Source organism: Eucalyptus grandis, chromosome 1 (assembly GCF_016545825.1).
Source record: "Eucalyptus grandis isolate ANBG69807.140 chromosome 1, ASM1654582v1, whole genome shotgun sequence".
Classification (NCBI taxonomy): domain Eukaryota; kingdom Viridiplantae; phylum Streptophyta; class Magnoliopsida; order Myrtales; family Myrtaceae; genus Eucalyptus; species Eucalyptus grandis.
The window spans coordinates 10,441,237-10,451,143 of NC_052612.1; the positions used below are offsets into that span (position 1 = coordinate 10,441,237).

Consider the following 9,907-nt stretch of genomic DNA (forward strand, 5'->3'; position numbering starts at 1 on the left):
TGGAGGGGAGAGAGAGAGAGAATGAGAAGGAGAGAGAGAGAAGTTATTACTGGCATTACTCCTACAATAAATAAGAATGCGAACTGAAATTACTCCTCGGATAAATTTGGCTATGAACTGCGATGATGTTGTCTAGAAGACTGACTTGAAGTTAATAGTGGGGGACATTTGGTCAGGATATGAGAAGTGGTTGCTGCGGATCATTCTTTTGATACCAGTAATGATCACGCGTGCATTTCACGTGAATGGAAGTTGTAAAAGAAATTTTTTATCACATGAGGAAGTTGACTACGCTCTAATTTTTAGGCGTCGTGAATCCATAATATGTTGAAGCAACCAATCTATCTTGCATGTTCACATCACCTAGCTTAAAACCCACCCTCTCAATTGTCTCACATAATATAATTTGTCCAAATTAGTAATGCTACACTTCGAGTTGTTGCTTAAATCTCCACCGTTCATTTAAAAGAATCAGTTCTGTTCGACGATTTTGTTGATTGTCTGACATCATGTTACGTGGCCATTGATCAAGGAATATTTATTAAGCAATGGTGTATTCTCATTAATAAGAAAAGGAAAAAAAAAGTCAAACGAAAAAGAAAATGCTATGACCAACCATGGATGAGAAGCTAAATGGGGTGCCATGCTTTTAGTTGAATGGATTTACAGATGAAAGATGGACCAACATATTGGCACACATCATATTATTTAGATTAATATCACAAAAAACTTTAAATTAATACACATGATAAATTTACTTCAAACTAACTTTCTTAACCACCAAAATCCCAAACCAATACAATTGTGACAAATTTACCATCCTTAGTTTCCATTAAATTTATCATTAAATTGTTAAATTGGATAACATGTGGAATGTATCAGTTAATGATTTTACTATTTGTTTGTCACAAGTGTTTGTATTAATCTAATTTAAGAGAAACTAATTAAAGGTAAATTTATTACAAGTATATATGTTTGGGGTTTTTGGTGATAAAAAAAATTATTTTTAAATAAATTTATCACAAATATATCAATTTGGAGGTTTTTTGTGGTTAAAAACTAATTTGGAGTAAATTTGTTTTATATATCAATTTGAGATTTTTCGTGACGTTGACTCTATCGTTTATTGGAACTTGGTTGCCTAGACATTTCTTTTTCATTTTTATAAATTTGCTGCCTTTAATGTCATATTTGTTATACACTGTTAAAAGTATTTGCATTATGAAAACTCTAGTTTTCTTACCCTTGCTTTGCACAAGGTTTCTTTGTAAAGGAATGATTAAGTGATTCTTAATGTATCATTTTCATAAGAAATCTCAACCTTAGATAATCTTACAATTATTGCAACAGATAATTGTGGATTATTGTTCACAAAAATGGTTCCTATAAAATCCACAGTACCAAATATTATAGGAATTCACCGATATAAAGAACAAAGAGATCAGCAATTAATCAATTAAATTTAAGTCAATTAAAGCAAATACTGAAAGCATTAAAGCATTGCAAAATCTCTCTCTCTCTCTCTCTCTCTCCCCCCTTTTTCTGCCTCTCTCCCTCCACGATTCTTTCCCTTTTCTTTTTGTCCTTCTATTAAAGTACTTTTCATCAAGTTTTAAGTAAAAGTGATCAGGTGGCCAACCTGGTCATGGGGATAAAAGGGATTAGGCGATTGATAATTTGATAATTGAATCAAGCATATGTTAAATATTTGCTGCCACTTATAATTGCGGGATTTGTCGCAGTCTAGTTTTGATATATTAATTCCCAATTTAAAGTTTCATTTTATCTCTAAACTCGGATCATTTTTTTTCTACTTCGTTTTGGTAATCATTAGAAATATAATTGCCATATGAGTTCTCCTTTTCATTCGGAGGAATTCCATCCATTAACCTTTCATATTGCTCCAATGGTGGAGGACATCTGATCAACATATGAGAGGTAATCGTTGCGGACCACAGGAATTCCTAAGTCAGCCAACTTGGACGTACAAAAGACAGTCTTTGGTGTATTTCATTAGAGAAAGACAGAGGGAATACTGAAATTTCTCCTCGAACGAATTTGGATGTGAACTGCGACGATGTTGTCCTAGTTGATTTGCTTGAGTTGAATAGTTTATGTGAAGTTGTGGTGGTAACGGTGGATCATAGGAAGGTTCCGGGAAATGTCACGTGCGTGCTTCATCACTTCACTGTAGTCGGAGGATTTAGGTTGACCACTAGGGCCTAAGAGGCTCAAACGTGGGTGAGTATTTCGGTAAATACGCCACCTTGCAAGATTAGCAACTTATCTTGTCTTCTTTTGATAATAGTAATGATTACACTGGACGTTGGCGTAGGAAAAATTTTATCGCCCGCATAAGTTGATTACAATCAAGACTAGAATAGTATTTGATAAGGCGGCAATAACGTGGGGGACGATGCGGACCCGCGGAAGGTTTGTCATATCTGAGAGAAATTGGGGGAGAGAGGAATTACTGAAATTACTCCTACAATAAATAAGAATATGAATTGAAATTATTGTAAGGCCATCCTGATAAATTACGACGCTGACAGAAATTGTAGTAGAGAAAGAGTTGAGAATAATAAATACAGAGAAATTATATTCTATTCGCTGGTTAACGAATAATACATATGCCTATTTATAGCATTTTCATAACAAGTATCTAAAATTATAAATCATGATCAATCAATGAGAATATATAGAATAATATATAAATCACATAATATCCTAAATATAATTCCAACAGAAAGAACGAGACAACAAAAGTTTAATAAACGAGCTTGAACTGAAAGTAATGAGCCTGTAATAATTGGAGCGTGTTCTATTTTGCATCGACGGCCCATACCCGAGAAAAGTGACTTCATCTTCATGTACATCTCGTGTAAAATTTATCCCCTCCACTTTGCTCCGTTGCATGTGTCTATAGAAAAATAGATTCTTTTGCTTTCATCTGACATTAAAAAGCTCAGTCTCCCAGAAGAACACCCACTTGTTCTTTTGTTTCACCCAAAAATGGATTTTTACCCAAATATGAAGGCATTGTTCCCATTTTCGTCCGGAGGAATACCTTATATAATCTTTCATGCTACTATAATAACCTTTCCTTTTTCTTTTGTTACTTCTAGAAGAGAAAATTACGGGAAGTTTCCCTTTCCAAAAATCATAAGTTTGTTGCTATACTCTCCACCCACGTAACCAAATAAAACCAAAGTTAAAGCTAAATAAAATCTGAAGTTGAGGCTATTACGGTCATTATTTCTTTAATTTTTTTTTTTTTTAAGTCCTCGTTTCTTTTTTTTTCTTGGTTTGACTTTTTGAGGTTCGATATTTGTCCATTTGATTAATTTCTTGTGCAGATTAAAGCAAATACTGGAACTTTGCAAGATGACGTTGATCTCATCAACATTTTCATAAATTATCCTGATTAAACTTATGCAAATGATCAATCTTCAATAACGTATCTTTCAAATTGTTTTGAGCGGTCATGGGAAAATGACTTCAGTTGACCTTTCTACACGCCATTCATGTAACCGTCGGGAGGTTTGACATTAGAGAGCACGGGGTAGAGAGACAGAGCAATTGCAGAAATTACTCATACATTAAATATGTGAACTGAAGTTACTCCTCGAATGAAATTTAGGTGTGAACTGCGATGATGTTGTCCAGGAGATTTCACGTGAATGGAAGTCATAAGAAAATTTTCATCGTGTAAGTCGACTACGCTCTAATTTTAAGCGTTATCTAAGCAACCTATCATCTCATATGTCCACAGCAACTTATCTAAAACCCACTTCTCGACTTGGTCTCACCTGATCAAATTTGTCCAAATTAGGAATCCGTGCATTGCTGCTTAAATCTCCAAGCATTCATTTCAAAGAATTAGTTCTTCCATTCTACGATTTGTGCGACCATTGACTATTGAATGTGTGTTATGCGGTCATATTTTCTCGTTTGTAAGAAAAGAAAATCAAGATTAAATGCTCTAACCGACCATGGAAGACAAGCCAAATGGGACATCAAGCTTTAAATATTTACTGGACATTCTTATGTTTACAAAAGCGAGGTAGTTTAAGCTTATTTACCGTCAGCCGCGGTCTCACCGCTCATCGGAGCTCAAGCTCAATGTTGGTTTTTTGCATGCTACAGGCCTGTGTTGGGCCTTGTCACCTTCTGTAACATTGGCCCATTCATGCTTCTTGTTTATCTTTGATGTTTCTCTCACATACACCATCTAATATTTTATTAAGTTTTTTCATGAATATTTTGAATTTTTTTTGGCATTATTGATTAATCAATTAAACTATTATTGCTTAATACATTGTTACCAAATTTGGGATTAAATTTAAACCAAAACGTGCTAGAAATCTCGCTCCTCAGAAGCCAAATTTCCGGCTCCTACCCCAGCTGTACAATCTGATAAATTTAAATTTGCTTATCGGCGAAACATCGTAACATCATAAATCTAAGTCTACAATGTTTTTATTCTTCACGACTCTACACGGTTAAGCCCTTCACAAATTTTCCTCTACCCTAATGACTTTAAGAGTCTCCCTCGAAACCCGTATCAAGGGTTTGAACGTTGGCACTTGATAACGACCGAGGAGGGAATGTTCGCTACATAATAGTTCTACAGTAATTATTTGTCCATAATCTATATCATGCAAGAACTTAATATTTGTATTACAGAAGTTGATTTCTTTGTTAGCAAGAGGAAGATTCCAAATTCAGCTCAATAAAATCCTGTAAAAGAAGCCACGCCTCTATATCTCATCAATTACCCAAATTTGACTTCTTGCCCATTGCTTCTGCGTAAAGTGTAGAGTAAACCGGTTGTACCTGGATATGTGTGAAAGTGCTAGTAATACCACATAGATGGGAGTGAATAGGTGTAAAAACAAATTAAGCAAATAAAAACAGTAAAAGTTATTTCTTTAAACAAAGTCTGGTTGACACCAGATTTCTGATTAATAAGATATTTCCGAAATTTTCAGAAAAACATAATAGCGAACAAATCAAGAGAGTTAAGGGAAGAGAAAATTGAATACAAGATTTATAGTGGTTTGGCTTAAATCAACCTTACGTCCACTCTCCCACGCTAATAGCTTTCTAGTTGGATTTCACTATGGAATCAAAGGATAATTACAACGATTTGAGCACGATCACTCAGTGAAGAGTTTCTTATTCTCTCACTAAGTCACTCATTTTTGTGTTTTTCTCTCTTGAGTATAATAATAAGAATTATCGATGAAGAACAAATTATTGGAAATGCTTCAAACTTTGGAATTTTTAATTCTCACGCACTTTCTCAAATGGACCGAATGACCTCCTTAAATACTTCTCCGTGCCTTTCAAACCGTTGGCACTTTCCAAAAGAATTTCTTCCAATCAACTCATTGGACAGAAAAATTAAGGAAATCTTGTAGCCAGTTGAAGATTGGGATGAAAATTCGATGATCCCGGTCGCTCATACAATCATAATTTATATTTTCATAAGTAGATACTTCCCAAAAAGGAACTTGTCTTCGAAATTGATTTCACCAATCCGTGATTGATTTCAGCAATATATTTAAAAAAGTAAGTGAGATTTTTCGCCGTAAAGCCAGATATTAAAAATAAATCTTGCATAAACTGAAACCTTGTTGAACGATCAATGATCCTGAGTTTGATTATATTTTCGTTCTTGACTTGGGTTCAGTCTATATCTTCGTCAGAGTAGAAAAGACTTCTGATGTAAAATAGATTTTGACAGCATTCCACGATATAACACAGAAGTCTAATATTCTTCAGAGTAAGAGTAAGAATAAGAAGATGAAAGTTTTGTTAACTTCAAAACTTGATAGGAATTTTCTCAATAGGATTATCCTTCTTGGTTATCTCCTCAAGTTTTAAGAGCAACCAATTTGTGTCTGGGGAATCTAGTTGTGGCAGAGCTTTCTGGAGATCAAATCACATATGGTTTGGTAGAAAGCCTAATCAAGGTATGCCAGCATTAACCTATAGCAGAAAAACTGTCTGAATTTAAGAAAGAATCAAAACGGTTTTGGTCTCTCTGACTTGTAATACTTTTGCAATTAACCGTCTGTCCAATGGGTCATTCTCTTTTGCAGGAGAGAAAGAAATTGAAAGTTTTCACTCTTGAACATAGTCCGGGCATAACTAGAACACCTAGTTTTCCTAAATGCTCAACTTTAGAAGGATTGATGCTTCAACATTGTGCTCATTTGGTGGAAATTTGGTGGAAATTGATTGCTCCATTGGGAATCCAAGGTCCCTAGTTCACTTGAATATATATATTCATGCAAGAAACTGAAATATTTGCCTGAGGAAATTAGAGATCTAATAAATCCTCAATACTTCCCTATAAGGGACTGTTTCAGCTTGAGTGAACTCCCTGACTCGGTTTCGCAATTAACATTGTTGATGAAGCAGAATTTATTGTCCACTCCATGATGATTAAAAGATTACCTGATTCTATTGGTAGACTACCAAATTTGGTAACTCTCAAAATTTCGTCCACACCGATTGCAGAACTTCCAAATTCTATCTATGGGTTACGGAGACTTTCATCTTTCCGTGTAAGCCGCAATGTGATTGAAGAAAGCCCCAACTTCCTGGTAAACTTAGAATCTTTACGAGTATTTAAATTGGTAGGTGGGGGTCGTTTTGCAGCACAATGGGAGTTGCCTAGCATTATCGGAAGGTTGAGGAATCTAGAAGAGTTATACGCTGATTATTTTCCAGAGCTAGTGGGTGAAGTTCCCCCTGAAATTGGAGATTTGTCCTTGCTAAGAAACATAAGTTTAAAGTATACTCAGACCATTAGGGTGCCCGGGACTATTGGCAAGCTTCATTGCCTCCAAACACTAGACTTAGAAGGCTGTGATGAGACTCAAGAGTTGCCAAGGCTTCCTAACGGTTTAATCATTTTGTGTCTAAAATTTCATCGCTGCAAACAGTCCCCAACCTCTCAAACCTTACTAATTTAGTTGAATTGCTCCTATTAGATGGCTCTGAAAATGGGCACCCTTCAAATATAATTCAAACTTGTGACTTACGGTGGATTGAGAAGTTATCCAATCTGAAAAAGTTAAAATTGTGCATTTTAAATTTCCTATTGCCACCTACAGAGTTGAGTTACCTTCCTTTGCTTAGCCAGCTTACTTGAACTGGACTAGACCTGCAAACCATAAGGAAACTTCCATCTTCCCTGCTGGAGTTGGAACTGAAAAACGTCTACTCGATAGATTCACTGTCATTGAATTTGAGAAATTTGATAGAATTGAGGCTTTTTGACGCTCAAGTGAATGAAATACATCTCGATGGCCTTCCACAATTGGAAAAGTTGACCGTATCGAAGTGTGGACTCCTCGAGAGATTGTGCATTCTGTTGACCATCGTGAAACTAAAAGAAGCCAAGGTATCTTTTTGTGCAAGGCTAGTTGAAATTCAATTTCTCGGTGCATTGGAATCATTGGAGAAGCTTTCAGTCGAAGAGTGCTATTCTATGAGAAGGTTAGGGTGCGCATGGAAACACTTATGTTCTTTTTTTGTTCCTGGGAACAGAAATAAAAAAGTGTTTTGTTCCGGGGAAAAGTTTTTGAACAAAAGAACGCATTTGGTAAGTGTAAAAAATGTTCTTGGAATAAAAAAGAATAGAAACACGTTTGATAACTGCAGTCAATTTCTGTTCCTAGAATAGAAAAAGAACAGAAACACATTTGGTAAACGACAAAAAAATTTCTGTTTTAAATTTAAAAAAAAAACCTTTTCTTTAATAAAGTTTAAAATTGATATTGAATTCTCATTCTTATGAAATGCTCATTAATTTTATTTTGTTCATGGTTAGTGAAGACAAACATTTTTAACATGATCATATGGCATATTTCGTAGAAAATTTTGTAATTAAAGTTTGTATCAAATTTTTCAAGTACTTTTTATTTTTTAGTTTTAAAGCATATAAACTTGACATTGATTTCTCATTCTCATTAAATGCTTATCAATTTAATTTTGAAAAATGGTGAGTGAAGAAAAATATTTTCAACATGGTCATATGTGCGCCCTTAAACGAAAATACCAGGTCTGCATTGCCATCGGCTATGGCTTTCATACCGAGCTCTCTTGTGAACCCTCCACTGCAAATAAAAGTGCCCTGATAAGCCCGTCTCCAAGCCCTCATCAACTGGATGTATCAATTTGTGTTTTAGTGGTCAAAAACTTATTTTGCGATAAATTTATCACATTTTCCGTGGCGTCAACTCTTTCTCTTGTGATATAGTATACATCTCCATCAAATTCACCTCACACAACACCACATGCCGTAAGACAAAATGCGCGAAAGAGCTGCTCACGCAGGCAGCCGAACCGCAGTTGCGATTCAATGGCTGTACGCAGGAGGAACAGACAAGGACTCAGATTGTCGCAAACACGCACCAACTTGTGCGCCCGCTTTCGTTAAGCAGTAACTAATGTTTGTCCGGCCTAAAAGAGCCATCACATTACAAGTGGTTACAAATGAAATGATACACATGATAAATTTTGCCAGAAAGGAAGAACTTATCGCGAACAAAATGTGTGCCGATTCTTGCTATGATTGATTTGGTCGACCACACCCCCCGAAGACAAAAATGTACAGGCTCCCAGATTCTTCTAGTGTTCTTGTTTCTTGATTTGTCTGATTTACACTCCGGATGACGATGTCCGGTTTATTCTGTGCGCCCAATTTTGGAGCGGTGGGTTTAGCTCCTCAGATTCTACTGGACGATAAAGGCTTGGCAGTGGTGGTAGGTGGAGGAGTGGCTATGGCAGCCCATGGATCGTCATCCGTTGTTACGGCAGGTTTTACAGTCAGGTTTTGAGGCGCTCTTTGGAACCGGTGCCGCTATGGATCCCCACAAATCATCATCTTAATCTCTGGTGACTTTCACTGCACTCTTTGGCCTCAAACTCGTCACTGAGAATCAAAATTAAAATACTTAAGCCTGCCGGATGTATCGGCAGCAAATAGCATTAATCAAAATCAAAATGCAAGAGAGTTGTTAATTGCAGTAAAATTTCATTTCTAACAACAATCCTTCGACGTTAAAGGACCAAAAGATGATTACCACCACGACCTCTTAACTTGAATACACTGTAACTGGCCCTCACACACACACACACACACACACACACACACACACACATTCGTGTGATTCAGAACCAATTATCCAGAACAGCAACTCATTCTATAATATTCTAGTTACTATTGAAGATCGCATACTCACTGGACATTACAGATACCGGAAACAAATATAACGATTTGAAATGAATTTTTCAAACAGAAGATAGCTACCTCACCCTTTTAAAACAATAGATGGTTGGTTCGGCAAAGCGAGCGTCCCAGATCTGCCACGCCAAAGCCCATCGTCGACCGGAGAAGGAGGAGCACCAGAAACGTACCTGGATTCGGAAGCTTCAGCCGGTGAGTCGCCGGAGTGAGGAGTCGCCGGAGAGTCAGCCGAGTGGGAGCCGCCGGAGAGATGGGAGAGACGCCGGAAAAGGAGAGCATGAGAACGAAGCTTCAGCCGAGAGCACGAGCACGCACGAAGGAGAAGCTTCAGCCGGTGTGTTCTTTTTGCTCCAATTTTGTTCCGATTTTGTTCTTTCTTGCCTTCGAAGAAGTGTTTCTTTTCTTCAGAAACAACTTTTTTATGTTTCTTTTTTTTGCTCCAATTTTGTTCCGGAAACAAAAAAACAAAAAAAGAACAGAAACGCAACCAAACGCGTTTCTGTTCTTTTTTGTTCCCGAGAACAAAATCCGTACAGAAGTGTTCCAGAAACGTTTCTTTGGAGCGTTTCCATGCATGCCCTTAGACGGTTTATCGAACTTGAAGAACCTGAAGGATTTAAGAATACGGGAGCTCCTAGAGCT

The 9,907-nt window shown here is 36.6% G+C and overlaps 1 long non-coding RNA gene across 1 annotated transcript; it reads right to left on the reverse strand.

Moving 5' to 3' along the window:
* Window positions 1–8,413: 8,413 nt before the first annotated feature.
* Window positions 8,414–9,602, reverse strand: LOC104435767. Its single transcript, XR_005549946.1, has 2 exons — window positions 9,436–9,602; window positions 8,414–8,950 (listed from the first exon to the last, which is right to left on the reverse strand). It is a non-coding gene; the product is annotated as an uncharacterized LOC104435767 (long non-coding RNA).
* Window positions 9,603–9,907: the final 305 nt, after the last annotated feature.